The sequence below is a fragment of the Passer domesticus genome, chromosome 5 (assembly GCF_036417665.1).
Source record: "Passer domesticus isolate bPasDom1 chromosome 5, bPasDom1.hap1, whole genome shotgun sequence".
Lineage (NCBI taxonomy): Eukaryota > Metazoa > Chordata > Aves > Passeriformes > Passeridae > Passer > Passer domesticus.
Window position 1 is genome coordinate 19,141,167 of NC_087478.1, and position 9,194 is coordinate 19,150,360.

The 9,194-nt window shown below is 38.0% G+C and overlaps 2 long non-coding RNA genes across 3 annotated transcripts in view; one reads left to right on the top strand and one right to left on the bottom strand.

The window, feature by feature from the left end:
- LOC135301274 (uncharacterized) overlaps positions 1-9,194 on the bottom strand; it is a 43,233-nt gene that overhangs the window by 15,248 nt on the left and 18,791 nt on the right. For both annotated transcript variants that reach the window (XR_010363013.1, XR_010363012.1), the window contains exons 2-3: positions 7,313-7,413; positions 4,955-5,106 (exon numbers count right to left, since the gene is read on the bottom strand). This is a non-coding gene — a long non-coding RNA (uncharacterized LOC135301274). The remainder of the gene's footprint in view (positions 1-4,954; positions 5,107-7,312; positions 7,414-9,194) is intronic.
- LOC135301273 (uncharacterized) lies at positions 1,528-3,571 on the top strand. Its single transcript, XR_010363011.1, has 3 exons — positions 1,528-2,151; positions 2,921-3,048; positions 3,135-3,571. It is a non-coding gene; the product is annotated as an uncharacterized LOC135301273 (long non-coding RNA).

The following is a 9,194-nucleotide window of genomic DNA, read 5'->3' on the forward strand; positions in this document are numbered from 1 at the left end:
TACATGAGCAATGAAATCTAACTGAAACTTTTAAAGTTGTAGATGTTGGTATGAGCTGCTTGCGTGAACCTTCAGAGCGAATCTTGTTCATCTAATTATCCACTGTGTGACTCTGAGCAACAAATATAATTATATAATTAAAGAAACTGTAAGCTACTCTTCAACAGCTCTTGAAGAGAAGCAAGATTGATCCGTCCGGTTATTTGCAATGTATTTGTTCAGATGTAATAGAAGTGTTATCTGCAGAGGTTCCCTGCAGCAAATTATATCACTACTACTATGATGGCCCCTTGCCTGCTAACTTGATTCCTATAAAACTTCTACTAATATTTAGTATGTCTAGAGAAGGGCAGCAAAGCCAGTGAAGGGTCTAGAGAGTGTCATGTGAGGTGTGGCTGAGGGAGATGTGGGTGTTTAGCCTGGAGAAAAGGAGGCTGAAGGGAGACCTTATAGCTCTCTACAACTGCCCTAAAAGAAATTGTAGGAAGGGGCATGTTGGTCTGTTCTCCCAGGAAACAAGTGACAGGACAAGAGGAAACGGCCTCAAGCTGTGCCAGAGAAGGTTCAGATCGGACATCAGGAAGACTTTCTTCACTGAAAGGATGGTCTGCCATTGGAATAGGCTGCTCAGGGAGGTGGTGGAATCACCATCCCTGGTAACCATGACGGGACATGTCATTTAATGCTATGGCTTAGCTGACATGGTGGTGTTTGGTCAAAGGCTGAACTAAATGATCTTGAATTTTTTTCCAACCTAAATGATGCTATGATTCTATGACCTCCTAATGTCTACAGAATGTTGAAGCCAAGGCTGGGGCTGCAGGTGTGGCTGTGATGGAGGTGTACAGACAAGTTTGCAATGTCTATTGCTGCACAGCTTTTTAAGCCATGAACACAAATGCAATTAGTGTTCAGTGACATTATCAGGCCTTTCTACAGTGTGCATTTCACCATTACACAGAGTACAAAGGTTCTTCTCCTTGCAGTGTATCCATATTTCCTTTTTGATTCTTTAATTATGTCATATATTTAGCACAGGCATATTGGAAGTTCTTGTGCTTTTCACAGGTGATGTATGAGCGATGAGCTCAGTCTTTGCATTCCTCAGGCCCAGATGTCATGCTCAGCACACCTGGGCCACGTGGACCCACTTGTGTACCTGCTCTGTGGGGTCTGTGTGTAGGATGTTTCATTCTTGGTTCCTGACTGTTGTTCTAGGTCTGTCAGCAGGCGTAAATCTGTTTCAACTCCAAATGATGGAATTTGGTATGGGCCCTATCAACTTTCTGCTGTTTTCCATCACATCAGAGATGCATTTCACACTTTCATATTTCACTCTAATGGTATTCATTCTGGTTGATAAATGTTTAGATCATGTAAACATATAATTTTCTTATCGTTTCAAGATAACATACATCAACTTGTTTTCTCATTAGTCTCCTTGGTTATTTTGTCTGGCATCATGATCTGAAGCCTGGTATTTATCTTCATTATTCCTGTTCTTAAATTCCCAATTGTTTTAATTGTGCCACCAATTGAATGAAAGTTGCATTACCCTGAGAAGACAAGAAGTGACTCATGTTGGCAGCAGAAGACATTGCTAATTCTGGAAACTCTAAGTTGTCCTAGGTGCAGGTGCCCAGGCCCAGGCCATAGGGGCTGTGGAGGGGTGTCTGTGGCTGTGGAGAGGCTGTGGCTGTACTGTGATGGACATGAACAGCTCCAGGTGCCTCCAACTGATTCACACATGGCACAGCTGAGCCTCTCAGCCATGCTGGCAGTGCCTCTAGGAAAATGTATTTTAAAAAGGGGAAAACATTTTGTGGCAACGAGGAGTGAGGAAAAAGTGTGATGAGCAGCCCTGTGATGTCATGGTCAAACAAGGAGGAGGGAAAGAAGTGCTTCAGGTGCTGGAGCAGAGACTTTGCAGCCTGTGGAGGACCACTGTGGAGCAGATGGATATTTCCTGAAAGACTGCATCTTCTGGAGAGCCCACCTGGGAGCAGATATTTCTGAAGGAGTGCAGCCTCTTGGAAGGACCCACATAGAAACCGGGGAAAAGTGTGAGAAGTTAGGATTGGCAAAAAGGAGCTGTTCTGTGTTGACCATGACCACAGCCCACAGTTCTCCATCTCTCTGTGCAGCTTGAAGGTTAGGATGGGTGGAAGAATTGGGACTAAAGGAATGAAGCTGGATCTAGGAAAAGGGTATGGGTGGAGGGAAGGTGCTGTTTTAATTTTTTTCTATTCAAATCTAATTTAATTGGGAATAAACTAAATTTTCCCCAGGTGAAATGTGTTGGTCCTGTGATGGTACTTGGTAAGTGATCTCCCTGTCCTTATATAGACTCATCAGGTTTCTTTTTTCCACTTATTTTCTTCCCTTGTCCTGCTAAGGAAGAGGAGGGTGAGAGCACCCAGATGGGTGTCTGTTAGGCAGCCAAAGTCAGCTCATCATACATGTAACGTCATGATGCCAAAGTAATTTCAACTATTAATATATAATTTAAGCATTTTCCTATAAGTAACACTGAAAGTAAAGTTATGACTGCTATTTTTGAAATATAAAAAAATCTGCATACACTTAGGATCTCCTGTGGATTGGATGGATCTTCCATGTTTTCTCTTTCCACTATATTCTCCCTCTTGAGTTATCAAACTTTTTCAAGTTTATAATGCTACTTGTGAAAAATTGCAAATTGTCACTGTATGAATCCTCCTCCCTTGGTCCTATTAATGATTATGTGAAGACCTGCTTTCAAATAAAAAAACAGTTGGCAAACAAGGGCATGCCTTTCCACTATAAAACCAACATGATGTCATGCATTGAATAATGCAACATGCAGTATAGGGTTTGCTGCATTCTACTGACAAGAAAATTTCCATGTTGAAAATCTCTCTATGATATCAACAAAAGCAAGAACTGTGAAGAAAGATCTGCTTTCCTGGTGCAGGAAATAAGAAGAAAGCAGGAACAAGAGACCAGGTCCATTAATTCTGAATACTGAGTCAAGGTATTTTAAGAACTACTTTTGGACTAATTCATGAGGTAGGTGGTCCATTCTTTAATCTGTATATAAATTTTATTTTTTAATGTTTGTAATTCTTGATTTCTATTTCTGTTTCTCTCTTTAGACACCTTTTGTAATAAAGAAAAAAAGAATGGGAAAGCGAGGAGATGCATGACTGCCCTGTGAAAAATACATTTGGGAAGGGAGGAAGAGAAATCCTGAGCCTGCTGGAGACTTGAACATATATAATATGAATATATAATTTCATATGATTTATGCCAACTAAGCGACAATTAGTAAGATATTCTCTTTATATAGCAAAAAGCTTGATAAACTGGCCAAAACCCATCTCTCTGAAACACCATTGACTTTTAAAATATGCTACAGGACTACCACAGAAATATGTAACTTATGTAACAATATGCAGTCCTCACAAAGACTGATTTTAACAACAGTTTTACAAATCTATTATTCTGCTGGTATAAGTATTATAATTGCAAGTATAAATAATGCAGGTATTGGCCTTGAAACTTTTATTTCAAAGCCTTATTGTTCTTTTGGATATGGAATCTTTCATTAAAAAATTAAATCCTACCTGACTGACTTCCTTTTCTTTTGCACCAAGGCCATTTTTTGGATATAATTACAAATGGTACTGGATTTTCTGTGCAGTTTATTAATTAAAGGGCTGGAGGATATTAGATGAAAGACTTGCTTTATGAACAACTGTTTGTATTCAGAAGTATAAACTATGATATAGTATCAGCTTATTGCAAAAAATGCAAAATACCACCGAATCTTTCCCTCTGGAGTTTGAAAAATGCAATGGTTTAATAAAAAGCTCATCAGTTGAGAAGGTGGGGTACAGGATTTTATGCATAATGTAATTCTGATATTTCACTCAGCCTGTGAACTCCTTAGTGTGTCACCAATACTGGCTTTGTTCATATTAAACTAGAGCTATTTATACATTAAGGAAGAATTCTTACCTCTGGTGAGCTGCTGCAGACACCTCTGCAGCACCTACTGCAGCTAGTGAAACTGATCAGAATTGCACACATGGTGTACCTAGCTCCTAGTCTGATTTTCCATGACAAAGCATTTCATTTGGTTTTACTCATGTGAGTGGTGTTTAAGCTTCTAAACAGTAAAGCCAACGAATGATATTAAAAAAATGCTTACACTTTGGAAGAAAGGTTTTACTCAAAATATACACATTGTTTGAGGGGTATCATCAATGAACTCCCACCCCACCTTTCTCTGGTAACACCAAAGCATTCTTGTCACTTAGGTTTGGGAAACAGGCTGGATGGAGTCCTGAGAGGCATCACAGTCCTTAGATTTGTAATGATTATCATCAATAGCACTGAGGTAAAATTTGTGTCAAAGCAGTTGAGTGATGCTGTAGCTATACCTTTGTGCTACTGTATAAACGGCAAGGCTGTCAAGAGATGTGCTTATTGCTTTATATACTGTAGATGCTGTCTGTGCACATTTGAAAAGTATTTATAATAAATATTGGCATTTAATAGTCCCTGACACTTCCTTATTTGGTTCTTTTTCTGTTTAAATTCAGAAATGTAGTGTACATCTCTATATTGCTGAATTAAACAGGATTCAGAGTATCTTAACTGTGGTATGTTTATTTACAGATGTGCTCTCTAAAGCTATCAGCTCCCCCCGTATTTTTTCATTAAAGAAATCCCATAGTGCAAGAGCAAATTGGACTTAACGGTGGAAATGTCTCATATGTTTAAAAAAATAATAGAAATTTTCTTCATATTCAGGCTAAGGGATAGCAATGTGGACATTGTTCAGGATTAATTTCTGTAAATCTATTGCAATAGTGGCAAATGGCATCCTTTTTAAAGGATGTCGACATTTTTCAAAAATTAAAGATGATACAGTCCAAGGAGATCTAAGGCTTTATGAAACCTTTCTTACCTGGTTGTTGAGTAGAGGTTAAACTAGACCAGGAACCCAACAGTGAAATATCTATTGTGCACAGTACACCGCAACAAACTTCTTTAGGAGCTGCATGTTTTTCAGAAACATAGCACCAAATCAGAAAATAATCTTTAAAAAATTGCATGATCCTGTCAAAGAAAAATAAAAAAAAAATCATTTTGTACATATGACTGGCTTAAATTCAGATGGGAAGTTAAATATGGGAAGAGAACATAAAACTTAGCCAGAATTCAGCATAAGAATGCATTACATAATTTTGAAGAGCTGCAATATCTTGTATCTTTCAAAATGTTACTGTTCCATTTGCACAGAATAAAAGCACAGAGGTTTATAAACTTTATGTGTGTTTATTTTATGCAAACATTTTGGGAACAGCATTTCTGTGTTAAACTGACCTTAAAAATTAGACACGACTATCTACAGATAGACCTGAGATGTAGGTGCTAGTAACTCAAAAGACTGTACTGTTGAGGACAGTCATTTTGGGTTTTTCTCGGGTAAAATCAGTAAAGAGCTTTTCAGTAAAGAGCTGCTAAGAAAAGCCTTTAAAGCTACTAAAGGTACTTTCCTTAATGAGGGCAGCAGGCATGTGTGCTGGTTTTGTCTGGGATAGAGTTAATTTTCTTCTAGCAGGTAGTGTGAGGCTGTAGTTTGGATTTATTCTGGAAACAGTGTTGATAATACAGGGATGATTTTATGGTTTTGTTATTGCTGAGCTGAGCTTACACAGAGTCAAGGCCTTTTCTGCTGCTCACCCACCCCTACCAGCAAGGAGGCTGGGGATGCAGAAGGAGCTGGGAAGGGGCACAGCCAGGCTGGGTGACCCCAATTGACCCAAGATATTTTCCAGACCATATGGTGTCATGCTCAGAATATAGAGCTGGGGGGAGAAGAAAGGAGAGGATATTTGGAGTGATGTTATTTGTCTTCCCAAGTAACGACTAGGTGTTAAGGAGCTGTGCTTTCCTGGGAATGGCCTGCCCATGGGAAGCAGTGAATGAATTCCTTGTTTTGCTTTGTGTGCAGCTTTTGCTTCACCTGTTAAATTGTCTTTATCTCAACACATGAGCTTCCTCACTTTCACTCTTCTGATTCAGTTCCCCATCCCACTGAGGGGTGAGAGAGGGGCTGTGTGGGGCTGAGCTGCCAGCTGGGGTTAAACCACACCACCATGGAATGCATCAACACCTGGCTCCTGGCAATGCCACATGTAAGAGTTTATGCTCCATCAATTTCATATTATGCTTAACTTCTCAGTCCTGATTCATGGACTGTTATGGAAGGTGTCCTTTAGGCTTCCACCACAGAATGAGTTTGGCTCCTGCAGTGGATATATACAAAAATGTGGCCAGCTGGCCTGGAGCTGTGTTGTGTCTCATATCGTCTGAGTCCTGCACGTTGCACGTTGTGGTAGGGGAAAAGAGGCTGCTTGTAGACAGAAACAATCAGTGGATTGCCCTTGAACTTCAGGCCCTTTCTTGCAGAATGGAAAACATTTTTTGATTCTTTTTTCAATTAGAAAGCATTGAAGGAACTCAGCAGCTCACACAGTGTATTATGAGAAATTGCAAGGGAATTTTTATAAATGAAAATAGTAAACCAGAAGGTAACATGTTCATATTGCCAATGAACATGGAGAATATTTCTCAGGTACCTCCTGTGGATAATCTGGTCTCTTTCTGCCAGTCTCAAGGTTTGCCTGGATTCCAGGTTCTTCCCTCTATTAAAGCCTTTGCCAGAAGCCATCCAGGCCAATGTATCCTCTCCCCTGCACATTTTGCTGCCATTTTTTTTGTCCACTGTCCTTGTATGAATCAGGATACCAGATGTGTCTGTGGTAATATTTCTCCTCCGACTAAGGAAATTCCAGGGTCTAAACAAATCCCTACAACTGTAGCTATATATTAATATACCAGGTTGCAGCAAAAGATAACAATTTTTATTAGATCAATAAATAAAAATTAGCACAAACTCATTGGAAATGCCCAGGCATTTTTTCAAAATCAAAGAAGGATGACACTTCACCCTACACTTTAGAGACTCATTTTTATCTTCTGGATGTCACAACTACTGTTTCTGCTTCTTGCTTACTACAATAATGTCTTTTACATTTGAAATAGTCTTAACATGACCTGTTTATGATCTAAACTGATCTTAAAAAGATGACACAGGATTCAAATGGTACATATATGTTGTGCTAATTCATGATATTAGATAAATTTAATGAGATATTCATTACATTTGTTTGAAAACCTCAAGAGACTCTAAAAACAGCCACAAAGGGGCAGCAGACATTTGCATTCAAATGTTATGATGCTTGTATGCTTTCCTCACCTGTTCTCTTTGCTGTTTAACAAAAATCTCCCAACAATCTGGAAAAATTATGAGGCTAGGCTTTTCTTTTGGGGAAACACAATCTCCTCTTCACCTTCTTCCTGAAAATATCATAAAAAGATTCATACTAGCTAGAAAAAACTTTTATAATTATTTTTTCCATGGAGGTACAGTGCCTAATATTCAAGTCTAGGTCTATTATGTTACCCTCCTATCTTTTGATTTTCAGAGATAAGGTCAAAAGAACACACAAGAAATTACTGATCTTTCTCTGGAAGAGAAATTACTAGCTTTTGTTGTTTCTGCACTAAAAGCATCAAACAAGAGCTCTGAAAACTCCTGGAACAAGCAATTTCCTCTATAGCAGACAATTTTTACTATTGATAATATTGAATGTCAGTACTAATATAAGCCTTCTACAACGTAAGACAAACAAATCACATTTATGAACAACACTGCTTATTCGCTGATTTTCAGGACAGAAACTTGCAGATATTTTGGTAAACACCTTGCACACAGATGCACATAAAATTAAATTTTTATTATGTGCTTTCTGTCATTTTCATTATTATTACTGTGTTTTACTGTAAAACCTACTATTTTCATTAGTGGTCATGCAACTAAGGTTATTTAAAAGAATTTCAGAGAATTGCAACTCCATTTAAAAACAGTAGCCCATGTACACTTGTATATGGAAGTGTATATGGAAGCCGATGGACTTGCATATCAGTAGTCTAACTTGATAGGATCTTATAATAAACTTCAAGTAGTATAGCAGCTTGCATATCCTTTTCTGAAACAGAACCACTTGAAATAGCAGACATGCAACATTTTTGCATGTCATTTATTGCAAAGTTTGTGTTGCAGTAACAGGCCTCTGAATAAAAGCACCCTGAAATTTTAGTCTTTCATTTTCAGCAATTTAATTTTTCCAGAATGTGACTATAGAAGCTAAAATTCTCACATTTATTCCCTCAGTTATGCATATTTTTCCAAAGTTAAAAGAAAATACATTCAGTTTATTTTTAATGATCTCAGTATTATAAATACCTCGTATTTTTCATATTTACAGAAAATTGTTCAGTTCTTTTTTTCCTCCTGGATAACTCAGAAATGTGTTAAATGTAATTCTTAAAAATTTTGATGAAGAAAATTACTGAGCTGAAATATGAACCTGAAGTATGAAGTAAATATAATATGAATATTTACTAAATTTAAACTGATGTGGCAAACCCCTTCAAACTCTGTGTCTCCAATATCTGTATCTAACACATTCCACACACTCAGTATGTAGTTTGCTACTAGTATCTTCAGATTTTCGTTCTGCAAACACTGATACCTACATATTGATGCATGACAGAGTCATAACTGTGCACACAGAGGCAAAGAGTAAACTTATTACTGTGCCTGAGCAGCTCGGCTGCTGGAGTTCTTGTAGGAGGTACTGCTCTTCTCTTAGCAACAAAATTACACCATAGGTGTTTCCCCAGTCCAACAGCTTGAGCTGCCCTCATTTTTGTGCTACCCATGTAGACTCTGTCCAAGCCGGAAGAAAGGAAAGACTTGCTAAGAAGGACTTTCACTTTGTTTAAATTCTGAGGATGCTGACAAAGATATTGATAAAAGGAAGTAAAGATTCCTTTTTCAATATAAAAAAGAGTCAGCTGTGCTGAAGGTAGAACATGTTTCTGACGTTTTCCCCTCTATTTTTTAATAAAAAAATCACACTACTCTCTAAATGTGATATTGTACCACAAATTAAAAGACAGGTGAAGAAATCAAGTCATGTATTTCTCCTGACCTGCTTCAAAAGGTTTGTTTCAAGATTTATCTTTACTGAAAGAGTAAGTTCAGATAAATTTAAGTTAACTTTCTTCCTCCA